This window comes from Andrena cerasifolii, chromosome 2, assembly GCF_050908995.1.
Source record: "Andrena cerasifolii isolate SP2316 chromosome 2, iyAndCera1_principal, whole genome shotgun sequence".
Taxonomy (NCBI): Eukaryota; Metazoa; Arthropoda; class Insecta; order Hymenoptera; family Andrenidae; genus Andrena; species Andrena cerasifolii.
The window spans coordinates 5,351,468-5,367,990 of NC_135119.1; the positions used below are offsets into that span (position 1 = coordinate 5,351,468).

General features: G+C 35.7%; 1 protein-coding gene and 1 long non-coding RNA gene across 3 annotated transcripts in view; both read right to left on the minus strand.

Moving 5' to 3' along the window:
- The window catches only part of LOC143378487 (rap1 GTPase-activating protein 1), a 342,177-nt gene that overhangs the window by 262,593 nt on the left and 63,061 nt on the right, over window positions 1-16,523 (minus strand). The window lies entirely within an intron of this gene.
- On the minus strand, window positions 1,976-3,175 carry LOC143379010 (uncharacterized). The gene is made up of 3 exons (XR_013088407.1): window positions 3,065-3,175; window positions 2,763-2,866; window positions 1,976-2,071 (listed from the first exon to the last, which is right to left on the minus strand). It is a non-coding gene; the product is annotated as an uncharacterized LOC143379010 (long non-coding RNA).

Below are 16,523 nucleotides of genomic sequence, written 5' to 3' on the forward strand. Positions count from 1 at the left end.
TAAGCACAATATTGAATACATAAAGCCGTTGATTTTTAACGTTTCTTCTAAATATTTCCGCGCAAGTGTATCGCGGGTAATAAATTTTACGAAATGCGCACTGAATAGGAACGCAAAAAGTACTAGCCTACGTCCGTATTTTAAGAATACAAGTATTTAATACTGTACGTCGTATTAATCGCTGTCAAGAAAGATGCAAACCTATTAGAATTATTTTATAACCACTAAATTACAGCACCATGATTTACAGTTCGTTATAAATTTCTATAGCAGGATAATAACCATCGAAATTATGAATACCCTTGAGTACCCCTACGGTTTGTTAATTAAGGGGTACAATTTCGCACGTAGCATCAGTTCTGATTCAAGTTCGAAGAATATTATACATATAGAAGGACAAACTCTGAGCACTGGATGAATCATGATTGAAGGTAATTTTAATCTTTATATTTTTCGTTAGATTCTCTAGCAAAGTATCCCCATTGAATTAGTAATGTTTTGCCATTGACAATACATTCGTATTTTCAACTGTATTTCTAAGTTACTGAATTTGAATATTATATTTTATACTTTTGTAATTATATGTAGGGGAAACCTGTACAAAACTGTATACCAGGGCAGAACCGTATACCATACTTATTCCCGAAAATAAATGAAAGAAACCCACGCGTGTTTGGCAATTATTTCCCGCGATATTGAACTATTAGTCAACAGAGATTCGTGATGAAATGCGCACGGTTCAGCGAATTATTAAATTTATTCTGTTTCCAAGTGCTCTGATTTTATTTTCCACTGACTTTCAGTAGACTATATAGTGTTTTGGTAATTGCAGTGTAAGTTACATAAAGATATCTATTAACAGTATCTATTTCTATTATATTTTGAAGATCATGGCTGATTGTTGTTATTTTCATATTTATAGTTACACTGCGTTCCACATTAGAGCATACTCGTTTCGCGCAGTGATACACTGTTGATTGGTAGTAAATCGGCAGGGAAAGTGCTACGACCAATCGCGAAAGTGCTACGACCAATCGCGTGTGTCAGATCCGTGGGAGCTGCGCAGATCGATCGCAAGTCGGTAGGGGCGTCGGTATGCTCTTATATGGAACGCAGTTTAGCAGGGCCGTTTCTGAGTTTTGGCCGCCCAGGTGCAAAAACAATATTGCCGCCCTTATTAATTTAATAGTTTTTAATTAAGAATTTCATATTCAGTGCTTACTTTTATATCTATGCAGTAGCGGACGAAAGAAAGTTTACAACTTTTAAAATTGCATAACTTTGTTAGAATTGGTCCAAACAACTTGAGTTTTTTTTGGAAGCTAGAAGAATTAGTTTGCTAAGTGAGGTGTTTCGTCGTTTTCTACTGGCTAGTGTATACCACTGATGACCTTTTGTTAGCGCAAACTTAATCTGATAAAAAACAAAGCAAGCGAACTGAATTCAGCCGAATATCGTATCTACTATTACACAGAAAGTAGGCAGGAAAGAACTATTGAACGAACAGAGAAACTTCATATACGAACTGTTTATCCCCATCCGTCGCTCATATTGCGAAATTGCGCATTCGAGGAGCTTGCAACGAGGTTATTAAAGAGGATAATATCGGGACAACATCGGGTTCTGCTTCGTGCATGAAGTTCCTTTCGAGAACGTATCTCGGCCGGGAGCAAACGATGATCCAAAGTACCAAGTTCATAGGTAGCTAAAAAATGAATCTGTGAATTGATTTAGCCAGGTGGTCGCGCATCGCATAACGATTTTTGGATACTTCTTTGTAGAGGGAGCCCTTGCAGTCACGTGAGTGACTGTCGATTAGATTTCGCGCCTCGTCCGTGTCGGTCGTCCGAACCAACCACCACTAGTGATGGGACTGATACCAATACTATTGATGATATTCAATCAATTCGATACCAAAGTACTTAATAGGATATATCGATACGCATCGCAATTTTATGCACTTGGTATCAATTATATCGATACCGATTCCTCTTCAACCGATACCACATCAATACTATACCGAATCAAAACCGGTTTGATACTTTTCGAAAGTATCGATATTCGTTTTATACTCTCCGAAAGTATCTATATTCGTTTGATACTTTCCGAAAGTATCGATATTCGTTTGATACTTTCAGAAAATATTAATATTCGCTTGATACTTTCAGAAAATATTAATATTCGCTTGATACTTTCCGAAAGTATCGATATTCGTTTGATACTTTCAGAAAATATTAATATTCGCTTGATACTTTCCGAAAGTATCGATATTCGTTTGATACTTTCCGAAAGTATCGATATTCGTTTGATACTTTGAGAAAATATCGATATTCGCTTGATACTTTCCGAAAGTATCGATATTCGTTTGATACTTTCCGAAAGTATCGATATTCGTTTGATACTCTCCGAAAGTATCGATATTCGTTTGATACTTTCCGAAAGTATTGATATTCGGTTGATACTTTCCGAAAGTATCGATATTCGTTTGATACTTTCCGAAAGTATCGATATTCGTTTGATACTTTCCGAAAGTATCGATATTCGTTTGATATTTTCCGAAAGTATCGATATTCGTTTGATACTTTGAGAAAATATCGATATTCGCTTGATACTTTGAGAAAATATCGATATTCGTTTGATACTTTCCGAAAGTATCGATATTCGGTTGATACTTTCCGAAAGTATCGATATTCGGTTGATACTTTCCGAAAGTATCGATATTCGTTTGATACGTTACGAAATTATTGATACTCGTTTGATACGTTACGAAATTATTGATACTCGTTCGATACCATACGAAATTATCGTTATTTATTTGATAATTCTGTGATCAGATGGCAAACCTGTTATGATATCTATTTGATATCTACTTCAAAATATATATATGAGCCGTTTATTTTGAAAGTGGCCTAAGTCCATTTGTCAATTGTTTTTGTTGACTGTAGTAACGTTTGCAACTTGAAGTTAGTATTAAAAATTTATATACAAAAAATGTTTAAATATAATTGGACTTAGGTCACTTTCAAAATAAACGGCTCACATAATACCTGCTGCATGCTTGTACGAAAGTATCGGTTTCGATTTGCAATTTAGTACTTCACAAAAATACTATTTATTACCAATCATGACTTTTTAATATAACAATTAAGTAGGAGTAGGAATCACTATCATGAACTACCCCTTTCTTAATAACATTATATAACGCACAAATTTCTATACATTAAGGAATAATACACATCATTTATTAATAAAAATTCAATTATATAGAAGCTTCATGACATTGATTCCCACTCCTACTTAATTGTTATATTATAAAATCATGATTGGTAATAAATAATATTTTCGTGAAGTCCCAAATTGCAAATCGCAACCGATACTTTCGCGCAAGCATGAAGCAGGTATTATATACATATTTTCAAGTAGATATCGAATAGATATCGACATTTTCAAGTAGGTATCAAATAGATCTCGATATTTACATGTAGGTATCAAACTGGTATCGATATTCTCGTATAGGTATCAAGTAGGTATCGGTATTTTTGTGTAGGAATCAAAAAGGTATCGATACATTCGCATATGTAAGTATCAAAGAAGCATCGATTCCTTTTGATACCTTTGACTTTGGGCCAATTCCACTTACACCCAAATCACCCGCGCCCACGACCGTAGGAATTTTCCGTTCTTGTAATAAAATGAATATCATAAATTATATCTTCCTGTTTTCGAGTCGCCATTTATATTTAAAAACCTGTATTACCCGATAATGCCTTTTTCACAGATTTCTCTTCCATATTCCAAGAGATTTTTCATAAATTCCGAAGCGAGAACCACGGGCGTTGCGAGCGATTTGAGCGCAGGCGGAATTCGCCCTTTGATATGAATCAATGCCAGATTGAAATTTGTAGAACGGTATCGATATTTATCGTCACGGTATCAGTCCCATCGCTAACCACCACCATACGATTACACGTGCGAAAAGATTGCAACAAGGTTATTAAGAACGATAACATCAAGGGTGTTATGTCATTTGCATAACTTCAGGGTTACACAGTTTAGCCGCTCACACGCTCCGAGAGTATTATTCGCGTTTCTGATTATTGTAGATAAGGTGAAACCTATTTATCGTGTAAAATTATTTTGGTAATATTTCGGTGTAACGTTCAATGAAACAACTAATCACCTCAATTTTGTATTTCGTTTTGCATATTTCCGATTGAATTCGCTCGAATGATGCAAAGCTCTTCTTGCCATTAAAAATTGCAGCACTTCGATGCATATCTAAATTTAATGTAGCTTTAAAGAAACTAAACGTGGAACTTTCAGATGTAGAATTATCGAATTAAAGCGACGAGATACTTGTACATAAATGAATTGCATTAACGCCCACGTCTCGTGAAAATGTAATCGGTGCAAGTTTCGAAGATACACTGGACGTGCGTAAAGTTTTCCAGTTCGTAAATGGAGAACGTCCAGACCTTCATCTTTAATATCCGTCAGAAGAAGAGTTGCAAGTGATTAAGCTAACGGTCAAACAGATTTTGCATCCGCGCGTCCCTTGCATTGTGGAGTACGTATTATACAGTCCCGTGCAAGCTGAAATTATCGTGAAACGTAAATGATAATGTTCAGTCAAAATGGTTGAAGGTTCTTTCATGCACAGAACGGTCTTCGAAATTGCCTCGCGAAGTGATGCAGAAATCTGTCAAGTAGCTACATAATGCCACACAAAATGTTCCAGATTTACAGCGGCCCAACATTAAACGATTTTCGAGCGAAAACGAAGATATCCTCGTGTTAAGGTATTAGCGTTAATTTTATAAATTATTGGAGGTACGTGCAACGAATACATCTGAAACACTTTCACCTACTTTTGGGGTATTAAGGGGTTAGACCACCTGGAACGAAGCAAAGTTATCGCAAAGAAGCAAGTCATTTTCGCCAATTTTTTGAGGAGGATAATGAAATAAATGGAAAATTCTATATGGAGCCTGTTATTGTACAATTCGATGTACTTTGCCACATATTTATGGGTTAAAAAGTTCCTGTTTACATACTTCGAAATGTTTCTTTTAAAAAGAGGATAACAAGAAATTTTACGGGCCACGCAATTTTACTTAAGGGGGTAGGTTACCCTCGATTGCCTTAAAAAGGCCTTTTTTCAAACGCAAATTGTAAAGTGGTAAATAACTGTAGAGAGAACGTTTTTTCTAGTTTTAATCGTTATTCTATGAGCTTTAACACAAAAAAAGAAAAGTCGAAATATCTCTATGTACATAAAAGTTGTGAGTAAAAACGTAAAGGCTTGTACGCGGTGCACCGTTTGATGGTGAACTTAAAATCTCGAAAACAGCTCCAACGATTTGGATGAAAATTTAGTGAGAGATGCAGAAAACCATTCCCTACGATGTGTCTGAAGCAGATTTTCGAGATTAATTCTTAAAAAAAAGATAAAAAATATTTTTCATACAAGAAATCGATAAAATAGTATTTTTCAACATAAAAATTGTATTTTTTTTTTCTCGAAAATCTGCTCCAGACACATCGTAGGGAATGGTTTTCTGCATCTCTCATTAAGTTTTCATCCAAATCGTTGGAGCGGTTTTCGAGATTTTATGTTCACCATCAAACGGTACACCGGGTACACGCCTTTACGTTTTTACTCACAACTTTTATGTACATAGAGATATTTAGACTTTTCTTTCTTGGTGTTAAAGCTCATAGAATAACGATTAAAACTAGAAAAAATAACGTTCTCTCTAATGTAATAATAAATAGTATGCGTAAGGATAAATCGCGTTTTGTTTTACAAGACACTGTTGATGCTCTTCATACAGACATGTTTCTTCCTTGACAGGTAATTTGCTACACCGTAATTTTTAGCGTTATATTTTTTACTTTGACTTCACATCAGACAGCATGATATGTACCTGGTGTCCCAGGTTTTTTCGGTCAAACAGTGGCGGCGTGTTCTCTGGTTAAAAATAAGGAAAATTTGTTATACAAACATACAGCCGTGAATATTTTATGAAGAAGTTGTAATACAAATTTGAAGTAATAAGAGACTGGTTCTTCAGCGTGAGAATAAGTTGGCGATATTTATTTAACCTGGTCCATGGCCGTCTCTAGTACAGGCCGGAACCTACGATGTTGCAACACCGCATTTCGAACAACCATGAGTCCGATGAGTCATTGTTCCGGCCTGTTACTAGAGACAGCCATGCCTGATCACGTGTTAAGAGGCCGTCCTTAAATTACGTAAGGGTAATTTTGGCGAATTCTTACCCCATCCCTCCCCCAGTATAAGAATTCGTAAGATTTGATATTCCAACCCCCTCCTTACGTAATATTTTTTTCATTTAACTTTTTCAGTTATTAAAATCCTTTTAAAGGTTTATATAAATCGTTTAAATTCGGTTTCGGGAAATTTAAACTAAAACTATTTTTCTGGAACATTAATGATAGAATTTGTATTTATTGAAAATTAGGTTAAAAAATATTAAGTAAGACGCTACCTGACTCCCCCCCCCCACCCTCTCTTGTAAGAAAACTTTAAAAAATCGCGACCCCCTCCCTCCCCAAAAAGCCTTACGTAATTTAAGAATGACCCCTAACTACTTGAAGTTGTCGAAGATGATAAAAAATACATAGTCCCTTTGTACTAACAAGGTGAGGCCGCGACATCTGGGACACGGATTTTGATGAATCTCATATATGTTGTAGTGTAGGTGTAGAAGACCAATATATGTCTCATATGTTGGGTCCACTACCCCAGAGTTTCCGAAATATTAATAAAAAAAGATGTTTATGTTTATCTCGCACCGGAACTTTCACCGGTTCGATTCTCACTGGGATCATTTTTTTTCTGTAATTGTATTTTGTATTGTTTTATTCCTCAAAAGATAAAGTACTACTTTTGCATTCTAAAATATGACATTTATCGTAAAAAAAATGGAACAATAAAATTCACGGCACTATGCACATTTAATAAAAGATCTATGGCCACGGGTACATTTTTTAATTGTACAATTAATTTCTAGTGGACTAGACTGGTTCGCGAAAATTCCCGAAATCAGCGATTCTCGACCTTATTCTGCGATCTTTAAACGTTTGTAGCTCGGAGCAACGTTAACCGATTTTGATGAAATTTTAGGCACGTATACAACTTACTGCAATCTACAAACGGTTTTTTTTGAATTTTCATTACAAGCTCACAAAAAAAAGTTTAAAAATCGACCTTTACTATTCTTTTCGCTATTCCAACCAAATACATTTTTTTTTCAAAACGACGAAACGCGTCAGTTAGCAAACTAATCCTTCTAGCTTCTCAAAAAAGCTCAAGTTGTTTGGACCACTTCTAAAAAAGTTATGCGATTTTAAAAAGTGTCCGAATATTAATGCGAGCCACTGTATATGAGATTCATCGAAATCCGTGTCCCAGATGTCGCGGCCTCCCCTTGTAAGGTTTATTATATAGTAAGCTGTATGTACAACTTTCGTATCAAGATGCTGTGAGTATTATATGTGTATGTCTGATGTATTGACAGGAAAGGCCGACATCTTGAAATGGAATAATAATAGCAAGTAGTAAGTACAGTTGGCGTAAACAAATTAGATAATATCGGCAATTTATTTTCATGCTATATATTGCATCACATGAAGAACAAGTCCGTTATTATTTGTTATTTTTATTATAACTTACCAATAAAACATTTTCGACTCTATATTTATATAACTATTTTTTTATTATTTTTATTTGCAGAACAAGCAGCCACAGTGTGGTGGGGAAAATCTGGGACACCCTGTATACAAGGAAATGAATTGTGGTATAAAAATTAAGCCGAAATGGGCTCTTCTCTCCACAGGGTGACATTTTATCACGCGCCTACTGAATATTAAAAATCGGTTGGAAGACACTCAAGGAAACAAAAAGCAAGAATTTTACAATATTACATTATATGATTATATAGAATATGGAATAAAACAGTAATGAAGAAATGCAATACAATCGAAAAGGAGATGAATGTTTCTGAAAAAAGTACCTAAATCAACATTACGAAACGAATCTTTTTATACGAGGCATTTTTATAACGAGAAAAATGAATTTATACACATCCCTCTATGCTCATTGATCCCTCGCGGGGTAACCCCTATTATCAGGTAAAATATGTCTTCGTAAAAATATCCTGTGTACTAGTCGAACTTTTTTTCTTAACTGGCAAAACTAATTCTGATTATAATAATTTAATGTGAAACTCACAGTGTACCCATTTACATAGAATAATGGCTTCAAAGCGGGAGCGCGCAATGCTAACTATGGGAACACAGTACGAGGTTTGTAATTAAAAAAAATGGAAAGTGGTGAGAGTTCTGGAAAAAAGTAAAAGTATGTGGCATGTAACAGCCTACCATTACTGGTATTAAAAATGTATTTATTGAAAATTTTCAATGCACCCATGATATTTCTGTTATTTTGTTTGAGTGTCTTATTATCTACAAAAGTACTAAAGATTATCTATTTATTATTCCTCAAATAAACAGTCATCTGTCCCTGTTATATCGAATAATGGGGAGTCTACTCTACTTTTATCTTTATCTATGCTCGTAAATATCTCGCAATACTCTCAACATGACGTAGGGAAATGTCTTCTTGTCTGCAATGTAATAAAACTTCTTTCGATAACTTCTATCAGTTGCCTTTCAGCTTTGGTCCATGTAACGTATTATTAAGAATATTATAATGGATTCCTGGAGAAGCCTGCAAAAGTAATGCTCTTGTGAGGCAATAAGAAACTTTGATTAATACTTTAAGTACTTATTAAAACGTATAATGTTTACTATTTTTAACAAATCTGCATAATAATATGTAGATACTTATTGTCAGTAGTATTACTTACATACTGTATAATAACATGTGTATTCTAGCCAAAGAATGTAAATGATTGGAGCATTTATATAAAAATTTAGCAATTCCATGAGTTTTGCATATTATATTATTTATTAAAAAAGAAACCTTTTTAATATGTCCGAAACTTTTAATGTTACGTTCAATACTGGTGTACCATATCGTCAAGTTTTCAATTACACCGCGTTCCACATTAGAGCAAACTCGTTTCGCGCAGGGATACACTGTTGATTGGTAGTAAACCGGCAGCGAAAGTGCTCCGACCAATCGCGAAAGTGCTACGACCAATCGCGTGTGTCAGAGCCGTGGGAGCTGCGCAGATCGGTCGCAAATCGGTAGGGGCGTTGGTACACTCTTATATGGAACGCAGTGTAGATAATCAAACTACGGTTTATACTTACACTGGCAAAAGTATCATTAATTTAATGTGTGCACATCTTTACTATAAGTGAGATCCGTGTTTACATAAGTTTAGTAGTGAAGTATATGTTGTATTATATAACTTTACGCTTTTATTGCAACATATGCAATAACTAAAATAACATTAGTAATGAATTGTTTAACAAAAGGTCGCAAAATTATTAGATTAAAAATTCAACTGGCTAACAAATTATGAATAAACTGTAAAAATGTGTAGCGTAACTTGTAATCATATCACCATCAATTTTGACGAATTACAGAGAGCACATATACATATATCGCGAATCTTCAAAGTTGTTATTCTTCTCTTTCTAACCAACAACTTTGTATGTTCTATATTCCTGAAAGAAAAATATTAAAATTCTTGTTGTATTTGTTTATGTGGGAGATAGAGCAACATGCATTGAAAACGCTGCCTTGCTGTCGTAGGATTCCCCTCGAACAGCGACCTCTGGATCGCTCCACACTTGCCCGACGTCGCGACAGGCGCGGATTGTGCGCTCCGACGTTTTTCACCTGTATTAATATTCTATACAATTATATTACTCGAGCTTACTAGTGTATTGTTCTCATCTATCGACCTGCTACCTCTAACAGTTCAAACGAAGGAAATTAAACACGTGAATCCAGTAAACAATCATCTATGAAAATTTCCTCATAAAATTACGTTCTTTTATTTTCAGTATGATCGTGTGCCATGGTAAACATTCTAGGTCAGCGCTGTCCAAGGTCCCTCACGCGTGAGCTTGGGGTTCTCCCACTCTCGCCCGCGTTGCCAGGGATACCGCGCGACGCTAACCGCGAGCGACGCTAGCCGGGCTCTTAGAGCATATATACATGGAGGTTTCACTGCCTAAAGTCGACTGCCTCGAAACTGTCGCCAACCTCACGCGAGAGAGAAAGACATGTGCGAACTGGTGCGAGAGAGAGAAGTATAGAGGACCCCATCGCCCCTAATGCGCATGCGCCAATATCGTGAAATTTGCTGCAAGCGGTATGGTTTGAAGTGATGCGCGGTAACCGCGGATGGCCGCCTGCGACATCGGTGCATGCGCATTACCGTCGATTGGGACCTCTACACTTCTCTCGCTCAAACATGTCTTTCTCTCTCGCACCATGTTGGCGACAGTTTCAAGCTCTCAACGAGACCTCCATGTATATATGCTCTAAGGCCGGGGTAGCCAGTCATGGCAGCCTTCGTAGTGTCGCGCGGTCTCCTTGCCAACGGAAGGCACGCTGCAGAAAAGATAGATTGGAAGGAGAAGCAGGCGCGTGAGGGGCCCCTACGCTGGACAGCGCTGTTCTAGGTATTGACTGTAAATACCTGGCCAATTTCAAAACGTCGATTTTCCTTAAATTATGAAGTCTGTAGAACATGTTCCCGAAGTATACATATTTTTGGAGTCCAACGACACAGGGCCGCTCCAAAAGTCAAGAGTCATTAGTTCTGACAGAATTTTAAGTCTATTACGTCCTGTGAATACATCCCACTTTCAGTGCTATTATGCATACACTTCTCTAGGATGTTTTTGACCAGGAATCGGTGACCAACTTAAAATAGAGTATAATTGGCCTACTCCAGAAGCCCGACGATATCCTACATCTCCTACTTGATTTATAATCGCAATTTTCTCAAAGCCATATTTTTCAACCCAGTGAACACGGTATCTCGAGAAACATTTGACCCATTTACTCGAAATTTTCTGCGAAATTAACCGGAGTTAGCTACGTTCGAGTTCTTTTTGCAAGTGTCTCCTCTAATTTTATTCGAGACACCGATAACAAGATATATATGTAAAAATCGATATTTAAGATTCTAAATATCGACATGTCGCTTTAGCAGGTGAATTTCAACTTCTTCGCGCGTATGTACTTAACTGTAAAAATTTGTTTGCTCCAGTTTCACTTCAATCTTTTAACCAACAAGGTGTCAGTGACATGCATTAAGTAGTTTTGCATACATTTTTATATAGTAGTGGCATAGGTCAAAGATGGCTGCCATATAGAATGTTGGCCAATGAATGACAGCTAGAATGTCTTTTCTAATTATCCATGTCGAAATGTTTATGAGAAGTTTTTTCTTTAAATTTCTAAAACTGACACTCTGAACTCTCTCAGTTATTAAAAACGTAGTTTACAAAGTGAAGAGTTGTGAATTTTTTGTGACTTTTCTGACTCTTACTAGTCACTGAAATTTTTACATATAATTCTAAAATATTTTCTGCAATACCTTGCACCCTACTCATCACCCATGAAAAACAGGGGAATGTTATCAAAGTACCACGGCTTGGTTTGAGTTTCAAAATGGGGATAGGCTGGTTGGTCCGCAGAAATATGTAGACCCAACCAGAATGTAGATATATTTCTAAGTCCTTTGACTGGACTCTGATGAAACAATTGAAGGCTGCTCGCAAGAACCTGTACATATCTATCCTTGTTCTCAAATGTGAAGGAACCCGTTTCGCGCATGCAGACTGAGCTCATTGGCTCCGAAAATGCGTTAGTGGGGGTACAGCCAATACTGGCTTCTCCCGGCACCAATGAGCGTCAACCTGCGCAGAACCGGTCTAAAGTCGTCGGTTAGCAGGTTCCTTCACATTTGAGAACGAGTATACACCCCGCCTTCGGTGTCCACGTTCGAGCTTCGAAAGTTGAATTTTTTGGGCAACGTCGCACTGACCATGTCTGTGATACACTTTAAAATTTTAAATAAAATTTTATTTGCAAGTATTTTATCACGCGTACTTTTAAACGAATACCATCACTAACACTTAGTAGTTTCCTGATCCGTCTTTTTTATCGTTTAGGTGTATGCAACTCTTTACAGGCATCTCATTCGAATAAGAATTTATATGATTAAAAGGACACTTCCCTTAATTGCTTTTTCATGTTTCGCTTGTAGGTATACTTTAGTTTCAGAATTCTGCTACGCCTCGACTCTTTGATAATACCTAAAAGGAATGCCTGTGATTCTAATCACTTTCTGTAGCGCTGCTAGAGAGATGTCAGGAATTTCTATGTACCTATACTCACACAACATCCCTTTTTCACCAAAGAACCAAGTTTTTCCTACGAGAAGATGGACTATTCCATCTTCTCCACATTCACACGTCATCATCATCCCTCAAAGACTACTGATGTGATGGACAGTCATTTCTTTGAACATCGTTTTTAATTCTCACCAAGCTTTAAGCCTCTGCTACTGCGTCGTTTTTATTGTGGGCCATCGTGGCCATTTAGGGTCTGGAGTCTGTCAATCGCGTCCGGTCTACACATGTCGCAACGGCTTAGGAGTTAAGTGTTTTATGGGTTCCAAGGTTCGAAGGCACCAAGGTTCGAAGTCCCCGTTTTTACTTCAATATAAAATACAAAGAGCTGGAACTTTCCCTGCAACGGGTCAGGGAAATTCCACACGGTGACGCACACCAAGGGTTGTCCGCGATGGTGCCCTTCTCCAAAGACAACCACCCCGCTTCAGGAACCTTGGTGACCCACCGAATTTGCTGGAATTCAGAAACCTCTGCCTCCCCCGGTTTTCTTCAGCGAGCCCGACGGGTCAGTCGTTCCCAGAGTTCGGAGGGATTCGGCTCCACTGATGGAGGGGGAAACACCTACAGGAGCGATGGTAATGTGTGCAGGACCCGCCCCTGCGTCACTCACGCACTCATTAACAGCGCTTCTGTAGCTGTTTCCCCCTCCATCAGTGGAGCCGAATCCCTCCGAACTCTGCTCATTCCACTATAGTCTGATTTTCGAGAGTTGAGACCTGAGGCGGGTCCCTCGGACGGAGCGTGGTTTAAGGTCCTCTTAAGGAACCAATGGTGGCAACACCGCACGCAATCCGTAGCGTACCATTGGTTCCTACTTAACCACACTCCCTCCGAGGGACCCGCCTCAGGTCTCAACCCTCGAAAATCAGACTATAACATCTTACAATAAAGTGACAAGTTCTTACCCTCCCACGTTCATTTTATTTATCAATTCGTTCTGGAGACATTAATTTGTCAAAAGAGCAGCGGCACACCTCGTCAAAGGAGTTACGCCCTTATCATCGACGTTGTGTCGTCAACAGCCTTACAACATCATTTCGAGGAATTTTTACGCATTCTCATCTATGTCATTGTGCATTTTCTTTCTTGTTTTTAATTGAAATCTTATCTAATCATGTTTTTATATTGTTAGAAAATGTAAGGACGACGGGGAATTAAGAACAGTTCTTCGTTAAATGCAAAATTCACAAGGTAGAGATATGTAACATTGCTTCTTCAAAATTTGTTTAAAAAATGGTCTGTGTTACGAAAATCAACAAAGCTCAGCAGTACAATAAGTACCTATTATAAAATTTGGGCGTAGCATCAGATGTAAATTTTTTACACAATAGAAGTGAAAAACATTCCTAAAAATGTTTGTCCTATTTAATAACGTTCCGGAATAATTAATGCATTTTTCAATATTGTATTAAGGCGGTACACCACCTTGTAGGCCTAAAAGAATGGGTAAAACTTGTTCTTTTTCAGGTAATTATTCAGTGAAATATAGGGGTCTTTTTAAGAGATGTTAGGAAAAATTTTAATTTTTTTTTATACATTATTTATTACTTAAAGTGTTAAAATGGCGGAATTATACAACATTGTCTACCGTCATGTCTTATTAGCTGGCCCACAGTACCAAAAGCGACTGTAACATGAAAAATAAAAAATCTTATGCCCACTTAAACACTAACATATTGTCATCAATGTAACGTAAGATTTTTTAATAATTGTAAAAAATAAAGAAATGGCAGCTTTGCAAAGAAAATTTATTTTTCACTGGAAAATGACAACTTTGGAGATTTATAAAACTTAAACAAATTGTAATACGATAAAAATCATACGCTATATTGAAGAGAGTCTTTTTTCTTAAAGTTCAAATAAGAATTTTTCGTGCTCTAATCGTTTTTGGTGCTGGGGGTTCAACTGACAAGACATGACGGTAGACAATGTTGTATAATTCCGTCATTTTAACACTTTAAGTAATAAATAATGTATAAAAATAAAATTAAAATTTTGTGTAACATCTCTTAAAAAGATCCCGATATTTCACTGAAAAATTACCTGAGAAATCAAATTTTAAATTTACCCATTTTTTTAGGCCTACTAGAAGGTGGTGTAATGATTATACTTTACGCAACGCTAACACAGCCTGATCTTTGGAAATTTGTTCTGAAGAAAATTTTAAACAAATCATTTTGAATCCTTTTAAAAAAAAGATTTTGAAGGTACGAAAAAAATTTGATGTCAAAAATATGTACTGTAGATGTCGCTATCGAGGCATCTTGTTACAGCGTCGAAAGTACTTTCTTTAAACTTGTGGGGGTTATTTAAAGAAAACAGTTCAGCCAATCAATTCCCAATGAACCTTTTGAATTATGAATAAAATTAATTTTAATAAATTTCAATATTGCATAAAGAGATCACAAAATTTTCTCCAAAATCGTACTTTTTCTCCTAAGCTCTACAATTTTGTCAATTCTCGACTTTTTTTTATTGTTTTCGAGGTTTCTCGATGATATAATTTTGGTAAATAATAAGAATATTTTTTTTATTCTAGACAGGGATTGAAGGCATTAAAACCCTCACCGTTTTGCAACTTCGTCGACGAGGCTGTAGCAAGATGCCTTGATAGCGACATCTACAATGCATATTTTTAACACACAATTTTTTTCGTATTTTCAAATGTTAAATATAAAGCCATAAAAAGGTTCAAAATGATGTGCTTCATAATTTCTCCAAAAAAAGTTACCAACGATCGGCCTGGTTTAGCGTTGCGTAAAGTATAATCCCCTGTTAAATAATTACTCATCTCACTTTGTAGGGAATATCATTAAAAAATTTTGACATGGATGTTTTTATTAATACGGACTAAAATGATTTATTGGATATTTACACGTACACACAGTGATTAAGATTTTTGAATAAATTACATACGTGATACGTGAAGCGTGGACTTTGGATTTCAAAGTGCATGTAGGAACAGTGAGTAACATCTGTTTAGTTTTTAATATGAATTACTGTATTAAAACTCTGAAATAATTGTAACTTGAAAAATGATCACTAATACAAAATATGTATGTAAACTAATATTTATTTGACATTCATCTTTTGCGTCTAAAAATTTCAGTAAATTCAAGTAAATTAAATTAAACTTCTATTAATAAATAGAAACGTGCACATCGCCCACTTTGGAAATATAGAAAGATTTGTTAGCTTAAGAAAGAATTTTAAAGAACAATAGCGTTGGACAAAAATTTTCTTCTCAAAACCAGCTCTTAAGGGTAAGCGCCCTTAAACGGTATTTAATCAAATACCGTTCAACTACTTTTGCAAAGTAGCAAAAGTAATAGATAATTCCATTGTAACAGACTCAAAGATAAATTCAGTTCTACTATATTAGAACGTGATCTCTAATTTATAAAAATATAATTAAATAAGAAAGCTTAACATTTGGAATAAATAATAATTGTTTGTCATTTAAATATTACATTTACAAAACGATTTATAGCATAAGAACAACTACAAATTTTTGCATCAGATACGTCACATAGCTTATTTAGTTAGGTTTACTTACTCATTGAAAAAATCTTATCTTTGCAATTTTGGACCTCGGATATTTTGCCATCCAGAAGAAAAATTATAAGCCATAAGATCTCCTTACCTATAACATAAAGAATTGAGTGTTAAACTTTCATAGCACAATTTAAAAGTTGTTGCATGTAATACGGAAACAAAGTTATTCTATGTTTCTAATTAGTTGTAAATTTATAAGGTTACATGTTATACATTGTAACACATCATGAACAATTAATTTTATATACGTATATTATACCTATATTTATATATATATTATATATTTAGAGTATCTAAGTCATGGGAGACAAACGAGTAAAATAGTTTAGCTGTATTTGGAGATATAAGGAATATTCAAAACAAAATTTCAATAATTTTAAAGAACAAAGACGTCCAACATTATTCTTTTGAGCATTTTCTCAAAATAATATTTATGTAGTTGAAAACCTTATAATATGCAAGATACGTTATGTATGTGCACACATACAATATGCAGTCTTTTAAAACAACTTTTTTTAATAATTTTTCTGCATTTTAGAATTTAAGTAAAACACATATAGGTATACAGTGGCTCACAGCCATAATCGTACAATATT